This window comes from Alligator sinensis, unplaced genomic scaffold, assembly GCF_000455745.1.
Source record: "Alligator sinensis unplaced genomic scaffold, ASM45574v1 scaffold592_1, whole genome shotgun sequence".
NCBI lineage: Eukaryota > Metazoa > Chordata > Crocodylia > Alligatoridae > Alligator > Alligator sinensis.
The window spans coordinates 879,211-895,636 of NW_005842214.1; the positions used below are offsets into that span (position 1 = coordinate 879,211).

A 16,426-nucleotide genomic window follows, 5' to 3' on the forward strand; every position below is an offset into this window, starting at 1 on the left:
CAAGGCCCTATGAGGAGAGACCGAGGAACCTAGATCTCTTCAGCTTTTGCAAGAGAAGGCCAAGAGGTGATCTTGTGGCTGCCTATAAATTCATCAGGGGAGGGCAGCAGGGAATAGGAGATGCTCTATTTACTAAGACACCCCCTGGAGTAACTAGGAACAATGGCCACAAATTGACAGAGAGCAGATTTAGGCTGGACATTAGAAAGAACTTCTTTACGGTAAGGGTTGCCAGAATCTGGAATGGGCTTTCAAGAGAGGTGTGCTCTCTCCTGCCTTGGGGGTCTTCAAGAGGAGACTGGACAAGCACCAGTCATCTGACCCCAGCCCTCTTTCCTTCCCAGGGCAGGGGATCGGACTTGATGACCTACTGAGGTCCCTTCCGACTTTAACATCTATGAACTGGTCTTATTTAGTCTGCAGAAAAGAAGACCGAGAGGGGATTTAATAGCACCCTTTAACTATCTGAAGGGTGGCTCCAAAGACGATGGAGCTAGACTGTTTTCAGCTGTGACAGATGACAGAACAAGAAGCAATGGTCTCATGTTGCAGCAAGGGAGGTTTAAAGTTAGATATTAGGAAAAACTCTCTCACTAGGAGGGTGGTGAAGCACTGCAACAGGTTACCTAGAGAAGTGGTGGAATCTCCAACCTTGGAGGTTTTTAAAGCCCGGCTGGACAAAGCTTTGGCTGGAATGATCTAGTTGAGGATGGTCCTACTTTTAGCAGGGGGTGGACTAGATGATCTCCTGAGGTCCCTTCAACCTTAATTTTCTATTGGCATTTATACACATACATTTTCATGCCCGGACGCACTGGAGATCTGGTGCACACAAGCTGATGCACATGGCGCTGCAGTGCTTCCAGTTGCATAAGTGGCAAAATGCATATCAGCACAGAGAAAATGGCAGCAGTGCACTTTTGAACTAAAACACCTTCTCTGTGTTTTATTTCAAAAGCAGACCACCACCATTTTCTATGTGCTGACACGCATTTTGCTGCTTATACAACTGAAAGCGACACAAAGCTAGGCACTTTTCAAAGTGTCCAGTGCTGTGGTGCTTGCATGTGTAAAAATGCCCTATGATTCTCTGACTGGCCTGCTGAAGCTGCACATCTGCATACTGATGTGGTCACTTGGGGTGGTGGTGGCAGGTGAATGCTTGGGTGCCCCCAGTGAGGTGGGTGGGAATGGTTTTTCTTTTGCACAATTTTGCCTTTATTCAGGTTTACATTCTTACAAGAAAACACACCTGAGGCCCCTTAGCTTTGAGTGAGTGGGTCTATAAAGCAGCGTACTATGGCTCCTTTTAATCTGAGGGATCTCACAGTCACTGGCAGCACCCGCAAGGGGACTTTCAGGAAGGGATGTGTGGTAGAGACATAGTAGCAGCCAAGCAACACAGTGGCAGCATAGATCCAAAAGCAAAGAGAAGTCCCACGTGCAACTGGGATCGCAGGGAACTTCAGAAAGAGGCGGGCAGCAGGGAACAATTTATACTGGAATTTCATTCTCCAAACCACCACAGTGGATGTTTCAGAGCCTGCTTGGAAGCAAAACTGAGTTGCCCTGGTAGAGCTCTGTGAGGGGAGGACAAGAAAATGGAGTAGCAGGGGATGTTCGAGTCCTTGTGACTAAGCTGTGCATGGGGAGGCCTGGGACAGGAATAACTAGGAGAACATGGGTTGAGACTGACTGGTCTCGGCAGAGTTTAGAGCCCCAAAAGCCCTTGGCCTCTCGTGGTCAGATTTCTATGCTCTTGCCCTGGTTTGTCACTTTGGACACTTTAGATAAAGAGGGCTCACAGAGATACAGCCTGGCACTGGCAGGGTGGAAGGGAGGGGGAAGAGAAGGGGGCAAGGTGGATACTGCACGCCTGGGCTCTTGCTACAAGCAGCTTTGCATTACCATAATCCCCCTGCAGGAACAATGCGGTGGCTTTGATCTGCTAACAATCTGCAATCAGGGCCCTGATGAGCTTTTCTAACTGGACTATTTCCTGACAAAAGGCAGCTGGGGCCTCCTGCATAATAAACAGGCTGGCAAAGTCAAGATGACAGAGTCCTCTCACTCACCCAGAAGTAAAAAGAGATAAAAGTAAGCTTGCAAAGAGCCTGTTGTTTCCCATCCCAAACCTGTAAGTTTTCTGCACACAAAAAAGAGAGGTGCTGATTGCAGGCTTGGGGTACACTCGGCCTGCAGGGAGTAAGCCTAAAGCGTAGAGGCCCAGGGGGTGGCCTGGAAAACCAGCAGGAATCTAACCCATCAACCTGCATACGGTTAACCTTCCTGCAAGGTTTAGATGCAGCAGAAAAGGCATGAAGATCAACCAGTTCATCTAGGTCCTCCTGCACAATCTGCAGGGCTTTTCCATTGCCTAAATTATTCCCTGTGCTCCCCATCACCTTTAGCTGCACTCCCGTGTATCAGACTGGAAAATTTCTCCCCTGCAACTCCCTCGCTGCTCTGGAGTGAGCTTCTGTCGGGTTGACTTGGAAAGAATCCCTTTCAAAACTGGGCACAGCAGCAGAGAGTTGACAAGAATTACTCCACCTCTGACTGCCCAGAGACAAGAGTCCCACACTGATGCTGCTGCTGCTTTGAGCCCATGGAGCCTTGCTCTCTTGGCAGATGCTGACTGGGTGAGGAAGTGCCAGGGCTGACAGCATATGACATGAACACATTTGAGTTTAGCAGATTGGATTTCTCTTTGGCAAGGACAACCAATTTGTGCAGCTCAGAAACACACAAAAAAGAAAAGCGCTATTAATAAGCCTCCCTGAGTGACAGTGAGACCTCTGGGTTATGCTTGTGGTCTCCTCACCATCAGGACACTGCGGGGACCTCAGGCCAAGGCCTGGGAGCTTGTTCAAGGAGTTCACTCCAACGCCTCTCTCAGTTTGCATTCCACTGCTTCCCCGCAGCTCCTGTTTCCACAGAAATCTCCTATCCCTTCATCCTGAAGTCACTCAGGCTTACTTCCCCCCCCCCCCCCCCCTGTGTACCACCCAGTGCCCCCCTTCCCCATGTGTAGCGCTCAGTTGACCCCTTGTCTGCCAAGAGGCTGGCTGTGCCACCCCACTCCTGCTCACAGGCCCTGGCTGCTAGTTTCCTCCTCTCCAACTTCCCCACCCTTTAGCTGGGCTGGATTCTGCCACTTACTGTTTCACACGTTCAATGAAGAGTGGCCCACCCCCTTCCCGTCAGCCCTACGTTCTGCTCTGCAGTGAGCCAAGTGCATGGAGGAGATTGCACATTCCCATAAAGGATCAGGCAGTGGCTGGTGGCAGGGACCAGATGAGCCGGGCCAAGAACTTGATGTGGTACAGGCAGTCCAATGCACCTGTGAAGGGTGCAGCTGTCTGTGAGCATCTGAGCCCTGTGTGGTTTGCTTCTACCTGAACTTTTCTCCAACTGTAACCTGTCACCCACCATCCAGGTGACAGAGTCAGAAGCTCCCTAATGGGGCTGTTCAGTGAGGACAAGGGCCCCAGGGCAGCAGTCTGAGAATAAGGGGTCAACTGACACACCAAGCCAAGGAACATGAAGAGTGAAATGCACACACCTCTGAGTGTGCAACTGATTAATCCCACAGGGCAGCCCACCCTCAGCAGTCCTAGCAAAGGGGCTGAAGTTCTTTGAGCAAGAGGATTCTACCAGGGTTTTCCAAGTATGGACTAATGTTCAGCAGAGCACTTGCCCCATGCCCACTGACTCTCCCGCTTGTTGTGATGCAGCCTTGCTCTTCCTTACCATTCACCGCTGCAGACAGAGCACAAATAATTTGACAGGCAATGGCCACTGCTCACAAGAGGAAGAAACCAGGCACACTGAGCTCTCAACAGCTCCTAAAAGCTTATCAAGCTTTCAAAAGGTGCTCAGCACTTTTCAGGATGAGGCCCTTAACGAGAAGCAGCTGGTATGCCATTCTGCAAAGGGGAGTGGCTGGTGAGACAGAAGCAGGAGGTCTGTTCGTCCCACCGCTGGTGCTGGCAAAGCAGAGGTTCTTGGTCTCACTGGCCTCTGACCTTTACAAGTGAGATGCAGAATAACTACAACAGAAAGGAGCTGAGGGGGTTCACTCCTAGCTATGGTTGTGTCCTATTTTAAGTTTCATTCATTTGATGAACTGCAACAAGTACCAGCTCCTGTGGTGGGATGCAGCTGCTTGCACTTAAGGTCCTTGCCCACTATTATCACCTGGTAAATATATGGCCTCCCCCTCCCCCCATGGCCTGTTTTTTTGCTCATAGGCCAGATGCAGCCCAAGAAAATTCCAGCTGTATGATCTCTCTGATTCCTGCGAGGGGAAGGATCATTGCAGCTGAGCAAGCCTTGCCCAGCAAGAGGCAGAACCTGGAGTCCACACAAAAGATATAGACTCCATAGGTCTCTGCTCATTAGCCCCATTGATAACCTCCCATTTCCTCCCCTCCATCCAGGGGTCTTTCAAACCACCTGACAGACAGGGCTCCAGCATAATATAGGCGTGTCTGAGAACAGGCTGGCTGTGTGCAATACAGAAAGCAGCACACGGCCTCCCCACATCCCCAAGAGCTATCTGCATGTGAAGGTCACCACACCCTACAAAGGTCTCCCTGGGGGTGGCAGCTCTGAATCACTATGCACAGATACCCAGGCCTGAACACCCTGGGAGACAAAGTTGCAGCAAATGTGCCAGCTACAGCCATTCCCAAAATGCAAGCTTGGACCCAAGTGATCATCTGCTTGGTCAGCACAGGAAATGGAGCTCTGCATAAGCAGGTCAGACATAGTTCAGGCACTAAAGGGCAATGGCCAATTATTCCTGGATCAGACCTTCGGCTGAGGAGAGACTCCCCTCACATGCTTACTTCAGGAGACAGGAATGTCATGATGCACACACTGGAAACCCCAGTTCCCAGCAGCCCTCCACACAAAAGGGCACTGCTATGGGATTATGGCCAATCTCTGAAGGCCAGAGGATGGGTTGCATGGGGTACAGGACTAGGAACAAGACACACCTTTGACCTTCAGTGCTATAATCCCAATCCCCACCCACCTTTAAATTTTTGGTGCCAGATGGCAGGGTTTACACTCCCACACGAAATGGTGCAGCCAGCCAACCTGCAAACCCTTCTCCTAGTAAAGGCATAGAGATAACAGCATGAACATTACCGATATTCCCCCCTGACCCACAAAAGGGCAAGTGGTAACCTTCTTTCCCAACTCATAGGAAACTAGCTGAGTCCTCCTGCTTGTCAAACTCCTTGTCATTCCATTCTTGCTTACTAATAGATTTGTGCTGCTTATTATCCTAGCTTCAGCCCGAAGCCATTCACCCCCATGAAGCACTCATCAATACAGCCCTCTCTTTCCCAGCTCTGGCTTTGCCCAGTCTCATCATATCTTGGAGCCTCATTTTATAATGGCCCCTAGCAAAGCGCCTATTCCTCACCTCGGCCATGTTCATCATCCTACAGCTTCACTTTCTGGTGTATGAAGTGAATTGGTGGGTATGGGAGCAGAACATAGCCCAGCAGCCCTAGGGGGGCAGAGTGGGGGTGGCTTGCTCTCTGGCCTGTACTGCTGTCTCTGAAATGGGGTTTGTCTCAGGGTGGTTGTCCTAGAGATCCAAAGCATATGAGCTGCTCTTGTCCCACTCACTCTTTGCCCTCACAGCAGGTGCATCTCAGTTGAGCAGCGCATAGCAGACTGCTGAAGTAGCTGAGTTTAGGTACTCAGACAACAGAAGCCAGACTATGTTAGGTGTCCTTCTCAGGACCCAAGAGAGGCCCAGATAAATAGTACCAGCTAATAAACACCTTTCTTGTAATTGAGACGAAGTCCAGAGAGTGCTGAACAACCCCAAGCCTCTGGGCCCTCCTCAGACACACCCTGATGTTCCCCACATCAAGATCTTCTTGCCCTCCTGTAGTAAGAACTTGACTCACAGGAATGGTAGAGAGAGACTTACGCTTTAACTTTCCCAGATGCCCAAACCCTCTAGGTTTCATTGCTACTGCTACAGCCTCACCCCCTGCTTACTGCTGGCCACTTGAAGGGGGAAGGGACATGCACTGGCTATCTCCAGTGATGCTGCAACAAAGGTACTCTGCATGGGACTCCTTACAAGCCTTGGTTGGGGTCTGCTCCAAGGTACAGACAGAATAATTGAATCTGCTAGTAACCTTAACTCTAGAAGTCATAACAAAGGCAGGGGAACCAAGACACTAAGTTACAGCACCTCAAACAGGAAATCTGTCAAAATTAAGGAACTAGCTCCTGTATTTATAGTTCCTATTTTAACAGACTTCAAACTGGAGCTGTGAGTTTCTGATAAGGCTCCTTAAGGGACAGAACCATCACCAACAGCCAAACAGCTTTCCATGAAAGTTACTGCCACACAGATTGAGAAAAACTGTTGACTGCAACATCACTGAAGTGTGGATTTGAATCTACTAGGGAAAGCAAGCTCTTTCAGCAGTTTCCCAAAGAACCCACATGCACTGAGGAGAGAGATGACAAAACTTCACTTCTTCTGAAAGAATCTGCCACAGTTAATAAGCTGAACATGGTAGTTGCTTTTAAGAGCAATATTTTTGGCTTCTCCTTTAGTGTTCAATATGGAGATTTAGCAAATAAACACAGCCCTTTTTCACTATCTTTTAAGGACAGATCTCACTGAGTTGACCTGTGTAACTTCTAGCCTTTGTTTCTTGTCAGATAGCGATAAAAAGTAACCAATGTGCAACTCTAAGAATAAAAAAAACCAGAACTCATATACACGCACACTCTGGCTACCTCCTTCCTGCAAAAAAGGAGTGATTTTTTTTTTGGTTTTTTTTTACATGCAGACAGCACCAGCACTATGAAACCCTAGTGCAGCCAAGATACAGGAGATCTAGGCTAGTTACTTCAGCTAAACCTTGAGTTACAGGATTCTCCTTGCTAGTTATACAGAAGGTGCTGGCAGATGAATTCATCACTGTGAAGTGACAGGAGGGTACAGATTTACTATGCATAACCTGCTCTGAGGCAACTGCCTGTTACATGTTCTTCCCCCACAAAAAAATGAAAGCCAAACTGCAGTAGTGTAGCCATCCGTGAAACAATCATAGCAGCATACACAGACAGTTACCATAGAAGAGCTAACGTGCAATAAAACCACACCCCCATTCATGTCACGGTAACTAGTTCACAGAGGCATAACTATCAAGTTTAGTGCCCTGGGCAAAACTTCCCTGCGGAGGCAGGGTGTTGAGTGGTGGAGAACGGAGATTTGGGGAGGAGGGGGGGGGGGGGGGGGGGGCGGGGGGGGTGGGGGGGGGGGGGGGGGGGGGGGGGGTTACCTGCCCCCAGACCCAAAGATCCTCACTGCTCCTTCCCTGTCCCACATCCAGCTCCTATGGCCAGATGGCATGGGACTGTTAATGCTATGGGAAAGACACTGGAGTGAGGGGGTGCCCTCCTAGTGCCCCCTCTAAGTAGGCACCCCAAGCTAGTGCCCCTTTTGCCATCCACTTATGCTACTGCTAGTTCATTCACCCTCCCCTAAAGTAAGAACTCTGTCCCACTGGGATTCTATGTTGAGAGTGCCATCTCCATATCATACACATTTTGGGTTTTTTATACTGGTGAAGACATAGCCACTTAGGGTCTTCTTAAAAGCACAAAAACAAAGAAAACAGGTGACCACAACAGAACAACTGGGTTGGTGACAAGCAGCGCTTGCAACATGCCGACTCACTAGCTGTGGCCGTAAGGGGCGAGTCACCTGGCAGAGGTGGATTTGAGCACAACCGTAGCAGTCTTGTTGGTTTCTTAAAGGTGTTTGTCCCATGGACGGGATAGATAAGGTTCAGTGGGTTAGAGCTGAATGAGGGGCTCCCCATTATGGAGATCTTTTTTGTGTGACACAGGCAAAGCATGCAGACTAAGGTAAAGGGGGATTTTTCCCACCTCCCCTTCAAGGGAAGGACCTGAATTCATTCAGGTCCTGTAGGACAGAATGAAAGCTGGTAATGGAAGAGGCAGAAACTAGCTAGAAGTGTTACTGAGCACCCAATCATGTACTTGTCAGTCATCGGTGTGGCACCCCAATCCGTGCTCAGAGCGGCTACAAGATCTTCTGGCCCTAAATCTGCTCCACTGTGAATTTCATGCAAACCCAGGCATCCTGACCCCCTTCCAGCCTGACACAGAGCCTCAGAAAGTTGCAAATAAGAACTATTGTTTCCTTGCTCTTCTCTTTCTAGGTGTCCTATCTGATGCAATGCCCACATCTATTCACCATCTCTGAAGAGCACTGCTCACATGTATGCAGCCTCAGTGCGATAGCATGCTCTTTCCCAAGAGCGCACGCATGCTGTTCACCACCTCTGCTGCAACCCACAGGCAGGCCTCAGCCCATTTAAACAGGACCCAAACTGACTGACTGAGATCAAGATTTGCCACTTCAATGCCCTCAGAAGTATTCCTGTTCCTGTGACCCCTCTTCCCCCCCCCACGCAATCTCCCTGGTTTTTCTAAACTTCATTGAGGACAGTGCTTTTTCTCAATTTAAAAAAGAAGTCCTCTGATGCATTCACAACACCATCAGTGAAACCTCAAGCTAGTGCGCAAGATCCAGAAAGCAAGACTGACAAATCTGGTTCAATTAACCCAAACTGAACAAAGCGTAGAAAGTGAGCCAGCAGCATCAACAGTGGGAGAAGTCTATTTGGTTTCTGTTTTAATCATGTTAAGTGTTGCTAAGACTTTCAGGGAGGGAAGACAGTAGCACTTCTTAGCTATCAAAGTGCCCTCTGCAGACTTACATGCATAAAAGCACAGCAAAACAATGCAAGAGTTACACTGGCTTCCCCTCTCCCCGGGAACCCTGGGGCCAGAGATGCAGGTCAGGAGGAAGCTAACTTGGCCTGACCCAAGTTTTATTTAGCAGATTCCAATGTCCTCCCTCAGGACTGACCCTTTCTTCCACTACATACAGTTCCATGTCTCACAGAGAGGAACACAGACCAAGTTTACCAAAGGGACCCATTATTTACAGTCAGGCCCGTGGCTCAGTTGTTTGATCACAGCTGCCTGACCAGGCCCTGGAATTTTCCCTTAGCAGGCCTCATGCAAGCAAAGCTGTATGGCCGGGTCCCATGCAAAGGCTGGTGTACACACTGTGTTTATACTGCTGAGACAGTCCCCCATTAGGCGGAGGCAGTGAAACCCGCAGGTCCATGAAACCCGAAGGTGGCATGGACCCATGAAACAGCATGTAGACAACACTAGTACTTCCTAGTGGGGAATCTGGAAAGACTGAGCAAAACATACATAGGGAAGGCAGCAGAACCCCAGTCACACATTTTCAGACAGGCTGGCAATCAAAGTCTTCCTCCTAGAGATGCAGAGCAAGGAGAGCTCCTGCTAGCTCCTCACAGAACCAGAGTGGAATAAGGAAATGGCTCACTAATGCTAGAGGGAAGGAAGCTGCAAAGAGCCCAGAAGCCATTATCCCACCCTCCCAAACTATTCAGAGGATGAACTCCTTGCAAGACTTGGCTCATCAGGGTGGGGGCTGGGGTTTTCTTAGGGATACAAGTCCCTGGCACAGAACAACTTCCACCTTCTTCCTTCCAGGGCCCCGTCCTGTGCTGCGTGTGCTGGGGGACAGTCAGTAATGAAGGGACAGGCAGGCAGCGCTGCTTGAAATGTGTCCCCCACAGGAAAAATGACCCTCCGATCCCCCAAATGTGAACACGTGGCCATGTGGCAAGGTGCCACGGGTACCAGTTACGCTTGCCAGAGCCCACGACTCCGAGTCCCCACATATCTACATTCCAGAAACTGGCAGCACAACAGAACAGCACTGACTTACCCACTTCTGCAACACAAAGCAGCTCAGCAAGGACTGGGCTGAGGAGCTCCAAGATCACTCTGGGATCTGCCTGTCCCCAGTCCAACCTCCCTGCCTTTTAACCAGCATGGTGGCATGAGGTGCTCCCTCAGATTGTACCAGAGAGCCAGAGTGATTCCCTCCCCACTTCCCCCCACAGCCCCTTGCTTCCTCCCTACCTCCCTCCCCACCACAAAAGCACACAATTGAAAGACATGAAACATGCGGAGAGCATGAGGAGTGGGAGGAGGAAGGGGAAAGGACAAGGAAAAGCCCTTGTGACCTGATCTGCCACGGGGAAGCCAAGTTCCTGCAGGTGAAGCGCGGGAGGCAGCGGCTGCGAAGGAGCAGAGTGCCAGCCCTCGCAGATTAAGTCCTAGTTTGGAGAGTAAGAGCTCTGTTTATCCCTCCGCCTCCTCCCCACGCTGCAAGCCGTGACAGCGCTAGTTAAAATAACCAACTGCACTTCCTCTTCAAGCAGCCCAGCTGCAGGCTCTCTCCCAGATAGAGCGAGCAAGCCACACACATGCCGAGTCCCTCACTGCCCTCCAACCTACAGAAACCCACACAGCACCCCGAAGTACACACACGCAAGGAAAGTGTTTTACTGCCTGACCAGCTCTTCAGTGATGCTGATGTGTAAGGGAGACTACGTTCTCAGTTGTGTGCGGACAGGGTTGTGGGGGGCAAAAGACACAATCTGCCTGGGATAGGACTGCTGCCACATCCATTTGCCATTAGTGTCAACTTCTGATCCAACGGCAGGTTGCCACATATGCCCCCTAGACACCCAGTGCTCATACTTTCCTGCACAAATGCCCCCCCCAAACACACACAGCCAAAGGCTGCAGACAGCCTGGTATTGCCAAGCACACATAGCCAAAGGCTGCAGACAACCTGGTATTGACTGAGATGAGATAGCTGTTCTCAGCTCCCAGAACTAGTGTCCCTGTTTTCAGTCATGACAATGACACTCCTGTGCCCACCGCTCCCCCAGACCAGCTCCTCCCCTTTGTGAACAGCTTCAATCACATGTCATAGCTGTGTTGGTCTAAGGACATAGGCAATCAAGGTTCTTTAGGTAAATCTGATATCTTTTATTAGACCAACTCAAATAGCTGGAAACAATTCTTCTTTGTAAGGTTTTGGGTATAAATACCCTTTGTCAGGCTGAGGAAGCATCTGCAGTTGGTGTGTGCTCTTAGCTTCCTCAGTCTGATAAAGGGCATTTATACCTGAAAGCTTGCAAAGAAGAATTTTTCCAACTATTTGAGTTGGTCTAATAAAAGGCATCAGATTTCCGAAAGAACCTTGTCTGCTTCCATCATATAGGGGCACTCCATTCCCTGGGAGGAATACTCTCCAAGGTACAGGAACATAACAGTGTCCACCCCAGCTGAGCTCCTGCCCAGATCTCTCTAGCATGGTGATTCCCAATCGCGGTTTTACGAGATCCTTTGTAGGGTGCCACAGGTTGTGAGGAAGTAAGCACAGGCTCTTCCCTGCTCAAGCGCCCTTCCTCTCCTCTCCCCTGGTTTCCTGGGCCCTGCAAGAGGAAGTAAGCACTGTAATAAGTGTTTGAATTGGGGTCCTGCTCAATTCACAATAGTTATGGAGAGGTCCTTTAGATCTAAAAAAGGTTGAGAAACACTGCTCTAACACAAGAATTACTCTGAGGAGGCACCTCCCCGTGTGCCAAGAGTTTACCCTTGTATTTGGATGCGAATCACAGAGGAGCCCCCAACCCCAATATGCACAGCGAACCACCGTGTGCTGTAGGTTAGCAGAGAACAAGGAACTCCCGTGAAGCCTCTGCAACACAACAGAAGGGTGCACACACCCCATACTTCCTTCACAACCTACTCCGTTTTGCAACTATATTTTTGCAGAGTGCAAATGTCCCCTCCTGAGCCTGGGCAACATAGCACAGGAGTACAAGAGAGGCACAGCTACTAAGTGATCCAATCATTATTTTTTTTACTAAACAGAATTCTGCACTCCTGAATACCTCTGAATTGACAGTCCTGGAGACAGAGACCTGTGCTTTCCCACAGAACAGGTGGGGAGACCCATTAATCCACTTCACACAGGCCGAAGAACAAGCATCAGAGATAGGACCAACCGTTGGGCTTATACCAGATAACAATCAGTGTCCCAAAGGAGAAAGATTCTGTGTAGCCCATTCTCCAATCCTGTGATCTAGCCAATCCTCCTGACCTCCTGGGTCCAGGCTGGAACTAGCACCTCTGAAGCAAGGCCTTGCCCCTCTATGGGTATTTGGCTGGGCCTGCCAGATGCTAGGATTCTCCCTGGATCCTGTACAACTGTTATCATACTTGTATCCTCACCTGAATGCTTCACTCATCTGTCCACAGTATCCAGGAAGTCCTTCTGCGTGAGTGGTAAGAGGGTAGAGCAGTGGTTTTCAACATTTTTAAGCACCCCTTGTAAAACAACAGCTCTCAGTTTTCACGCAATTCCTGATTACAGAAAAATAATAGAGCTATTCTTATGTTGCAAAGAACTCGGATCATACCGGGTCAGAATGTTTTAATATTATGTGAAACTGGGTTTACAATGTGAACCAAGCCTACACAGTGACAACGCTAACACTGCTTGGCATCTTGCAGTGCCCTTGAAAGGGTTTCAAGGCACCCCAAGGTGCCGCAGCACCCTGTTTGAAAATCCATGGAGCAGAGAATACAGGAGGCAGGGCGGGTGCTGTCCACCACTGACATTTTGCACACAAGCATGTACACAAAGTTTTTCCATGCTGGCCCCACTGGCAGAACTCTCTCCCAGGTCTCAGCTAGCCAGCCACTAGCTTTCTGCCATGCAAACCATCCTTCAAGTACAACCCTGCTCAAAAACAGAACTCTACAGAACTGGCATCGTAAGGTTTCATAGGACTTATTAGTCTCTAACTAGAGGCCCAACAGGCTGCATCAACATGAAGTTAAATCTCTCAGGGCTGCAAACTCCCCCCACCTCCACCTCCAGATTGGGGCTCTTTCCTTTTTGCATACACTCTCCCCCTCAGGTTCTGCATGTCCAATGATCTCCTTAGTGGCCACTTGAATAATATCACCCCTTGCAATGACCTTTCAGAGGCAAGGGGTTGGAATGGACTCATCAATTCTGCCACCATCGCGCCAGGGAGAAGGACTCATAGTCCTACATGCTGGGCCACCCAGGCAGGTGACCACACATGTTCTAGTCACTATTGGCGGCAGTTGTGATGGAAACACGAGGTGCCGAGGACAAGAACGAAACTTTCACCATCCCCCAGCCAGGCCAAGCTATGCTGAAGTCTCATTTTGTCCCACGATAACCACTGACTCACTCCTTGTGGGTATTGTTATTTAAGACACGAGAAGTTGTAATCAGATCTGACAGAAATGGACAGGGCTGTGGTGAGTCATCATGCAAGCTTACAGTCAGGCCTTTGGCCTTTCTCGCCCCGATTGTACTCCCCTCATGTGCCATGTCACAGCTAAAATTAGATTGGGCACTCATGGCGTTTGCTTGGACATAGCCCAGGCACACTGGGGAAAGAAGACAGTAATGCAAGAGCAACAAAATGTCAAGGCAGATTCCTGCCAGAACCACACAGGCAGACACATGGCCAGCTGCCTCGCTGCTGCTCTGCTGATGGGTATCTAGAAAGCAGCTCGCAGGAAACCATTAACCAGAGGGGAGATGGGGCCTGAAGGCTGAGCAACAGCTACTGTTACACACAGCTCTATCCTGAGAAGATCTCTGTTACCACAAAGGGAGCGAAAGGCCTTCGCAAAGGACGCACAAGCAAGCCCTCCACCAGGATGCCTGCTTTTCCAGCAGCAATGGCTGCTGTTATTGTGTTGCTGGCAGAGCAGGGAAGGGAAGGGAAGGGAAGCTGGAGAGAGCTGGAGACGCCCAAAGGGAAGGAAACATTAGAGCAGAGCCGGGGCCTCAGCAAAAACTGTCTCCAGAAAAATCTAGCATGCTCACAAGGCAGGCACCATCTGTCTCACTCCATGCGCAAAGTACACCCACTCATATTTCCCATGCCACTGCCAAAATGCACTTGCACAGAGTCCCAGAAGGGCCCTGACAAAGGCCAGGACGTATCAAGCACAATAAGCCTGTCTCCTCCCCTGCCAGTCTGCAGCCCTGCACAGCTCCTCCGTTCCAGGACATATCTAGCTCCAAGCACTTAGTTTGTTATCGTAAGCAGCTAATGACAGCCATAGCCATTAGCTCTGTGCCTTGCTCCCAATAAGGAAAAGGATCCACTAACGTCAGGATTAGCAGGACTTTAGTGGGAGGGAATGGAGGGGGGGCGGGGGGGGGAAGGTTGAAAGGGGTCTGGAAGCACAGAAAAACCCAACACTGCTGTCTCACAGGCTGTGACAAGCATGGAATGAAGCTGACAAGCAGGGGTAAAAGTACAAGAAGGACTGGCCAGAAGATGGTCCCCAAGTCCAGCATCAGATTCACTTGCTGGGGTGACAGCTTTCCCTAGCCTCACCACAATTTAATTTCCTTTTCTTTTTTTTTTTTTTTTTTTTTTTTAAAGGAAATCATATAAAACATTGAGACATGACCGTCCTCTGGCTGTCAGCAAGAGAAACTCCTCCTATGGAGATCAGCCAGAGGCCCCTGTCCAACTAGTACACTCCGCATCCCCTGTTCCCAATCCCCTCCATTCTTATAACAGCCTATGGAAAGAGTAAAGACTTCCTTCTCTCTTTCTGACATCACTTCCCAGTTTTCAATTATGTCAAATACAGACTTTCTGTTCTGGTCTGATTTGGAGGGTGGTGTTCATGTGGATTTTGGGCACCCACCAAAAATGCCCTCAGTGGGGCCAACGCTCCAGCTCCCACAGTTCTACAAAAAGACAAACCAGCCAACACTAGTCAAAGGTCAGTCCCCAGGCCACCTAGTCCTCAAAGGCAGTTCAAGGGGAAGGGAGAGAATGTTTGCACTGAATCAACTGCACGCATCTTTCTGAAGCCCAACCACCTTCCCATGCATGAGTCATTAACCCCAGCCCCATGCACACACTGCGTGGATGCAGAGCCGAAGGCTTTACTCGCCTTCTATGTTGCCGCCACCAGCACCGGTTTCGGTCTGATGTGTTTAAGCACAAACCACAGCTTTCAGCAATGATCCTCTCAGGGGCTGTTTCCCCCAAACAACCCCCATACAGCCCTGAGTCAGGCTTTCCAAGCAATGGGGCTTAGGCTCCATTCGGGGAAATGCACCTGTAACCACAAGAGCAAACAACAGTTCCTGCAGGTGCCTGTTACACAGAGAACAGGGAAGACTTGACTGGATGGGATTTGGGGTACTCAGCCCCTCCAAAAAACAGGTCCTGACCACTGGTTCAAAACACCATGGGGAACCAGAATTCAATTTGGCTCTCCTGGGTCCCATTGCTTTACCTGCATGACTAAACACAATACAATTTGGCTCTGACCCCAGAACAGCATTTGCATCCTACTTTGTGTAAGCGGGAACATTATCATTCACGTAAGCTCCTATCTTTCTTAATCTCTGGTCTTACTCGCACCTTGTAGCAGTGAATTTCAAACTAATTATACAGTGCGGGAGGGGAAAAATCCATTTGGAAGTTTAAATGTGTTGCCTCTCAATTAAATGGAATGCCAACTTGCTTCTCATCATAAAGGCAGGGTTAAGAGGAGAAATTTATCTGCTCCAGGCCATTTGTTATGATCTACAGCTTGTATCTACCACATCCTCTCCTATTAGCCTCCTCTAAACAGACTTGCAGATAGAGATCGCCAATAATTTTCCCTCGCTGCCTCCAGACTCTCTCTCTCTGTACTGTCTTTCTGGAAATAAGGAAATGGGATTCCAGAATTACAAGTGAGGAGGGATCACTGCTTTCCAGGATAGTATAATATGTTCTCCCACCCTGTCTGCAGCTTCATGCTACAGTCAGAGCTGGCCAACCCCTTTGTACCCTGCCCATTGGGTTCTTTTTACCCTTGCCATGCTGTATCATTCACTTTGTCCCTTTGAAAGAGTAGACACCGCAGGGAGACTCCCCATGCGATGACACAGAAGTTGCCTTTGCAGGCTCAGGTTTTCTTATCCCAGAACAAATGCCAGCAGGGTCAAGAGAGAAGAACTGGGCAAAATAGATGCTTAGCTTCTTACTCAGAAGTTTGGCTTATCTCTGGAAACATTGCCTTTGTCCACAGCAAGATTAAGAAGTAAACCTTGATACTTGGTCAGCCCAAGTGCCCACCACTTCAGCTGACTACCTTTGTTCAGACTCACTCCCAGTAACACTGGGAAGAACACTCTGGGGATGCAAATACCAGACAGCAATGTTTGCCAAGGGGAGGGGGCTCTTATCATGGGCACCAGGGGCACACAGGAGAACACAGAAAGCAGTCATCACCGAAGTCCTCAAACTGGATAGTGGTTTGCCTCGGTCGCAGTCCCACTCACTTCACTACATACCAGCACCAAACAAGCTGTGTGCAGGCTCTGCTGGGCCAACCGCTGGGAGGAAAGATTTTAACAAGCTAAATACTCTCTGCC

At 49.5% G+C, this 16,426-nt stretch overlaps 1 protein-coding gene across 3 annotated transcripts in view; it reads right to left on the bottom strand.

The window, feature by feature from the left end:
- The window catches only part of DGKZ (diacylglycerol kinase zeta), an 88,855-nt gene that overhangs the window by 44,294 nt on the left and 28,135 nt on the right, over window positions 1-16,426 (bottom strand). The window contains exon 1 of one of the 3 annotated variants that reach the window (XM_025207960.1): window positions 10,152-10,297. The exons of the other annotated variants lie outside the window; for them this stretch is intronic. The gene's annotated coding sequence lies outside the window, so the exon portion shown is untranslated. Of the gene's footprint in view, window positions 1-10,151; window positions 10,298-16,426 lie in introns of those variants that run through there. 3 annotated transcript variants of the gene reach the window in all.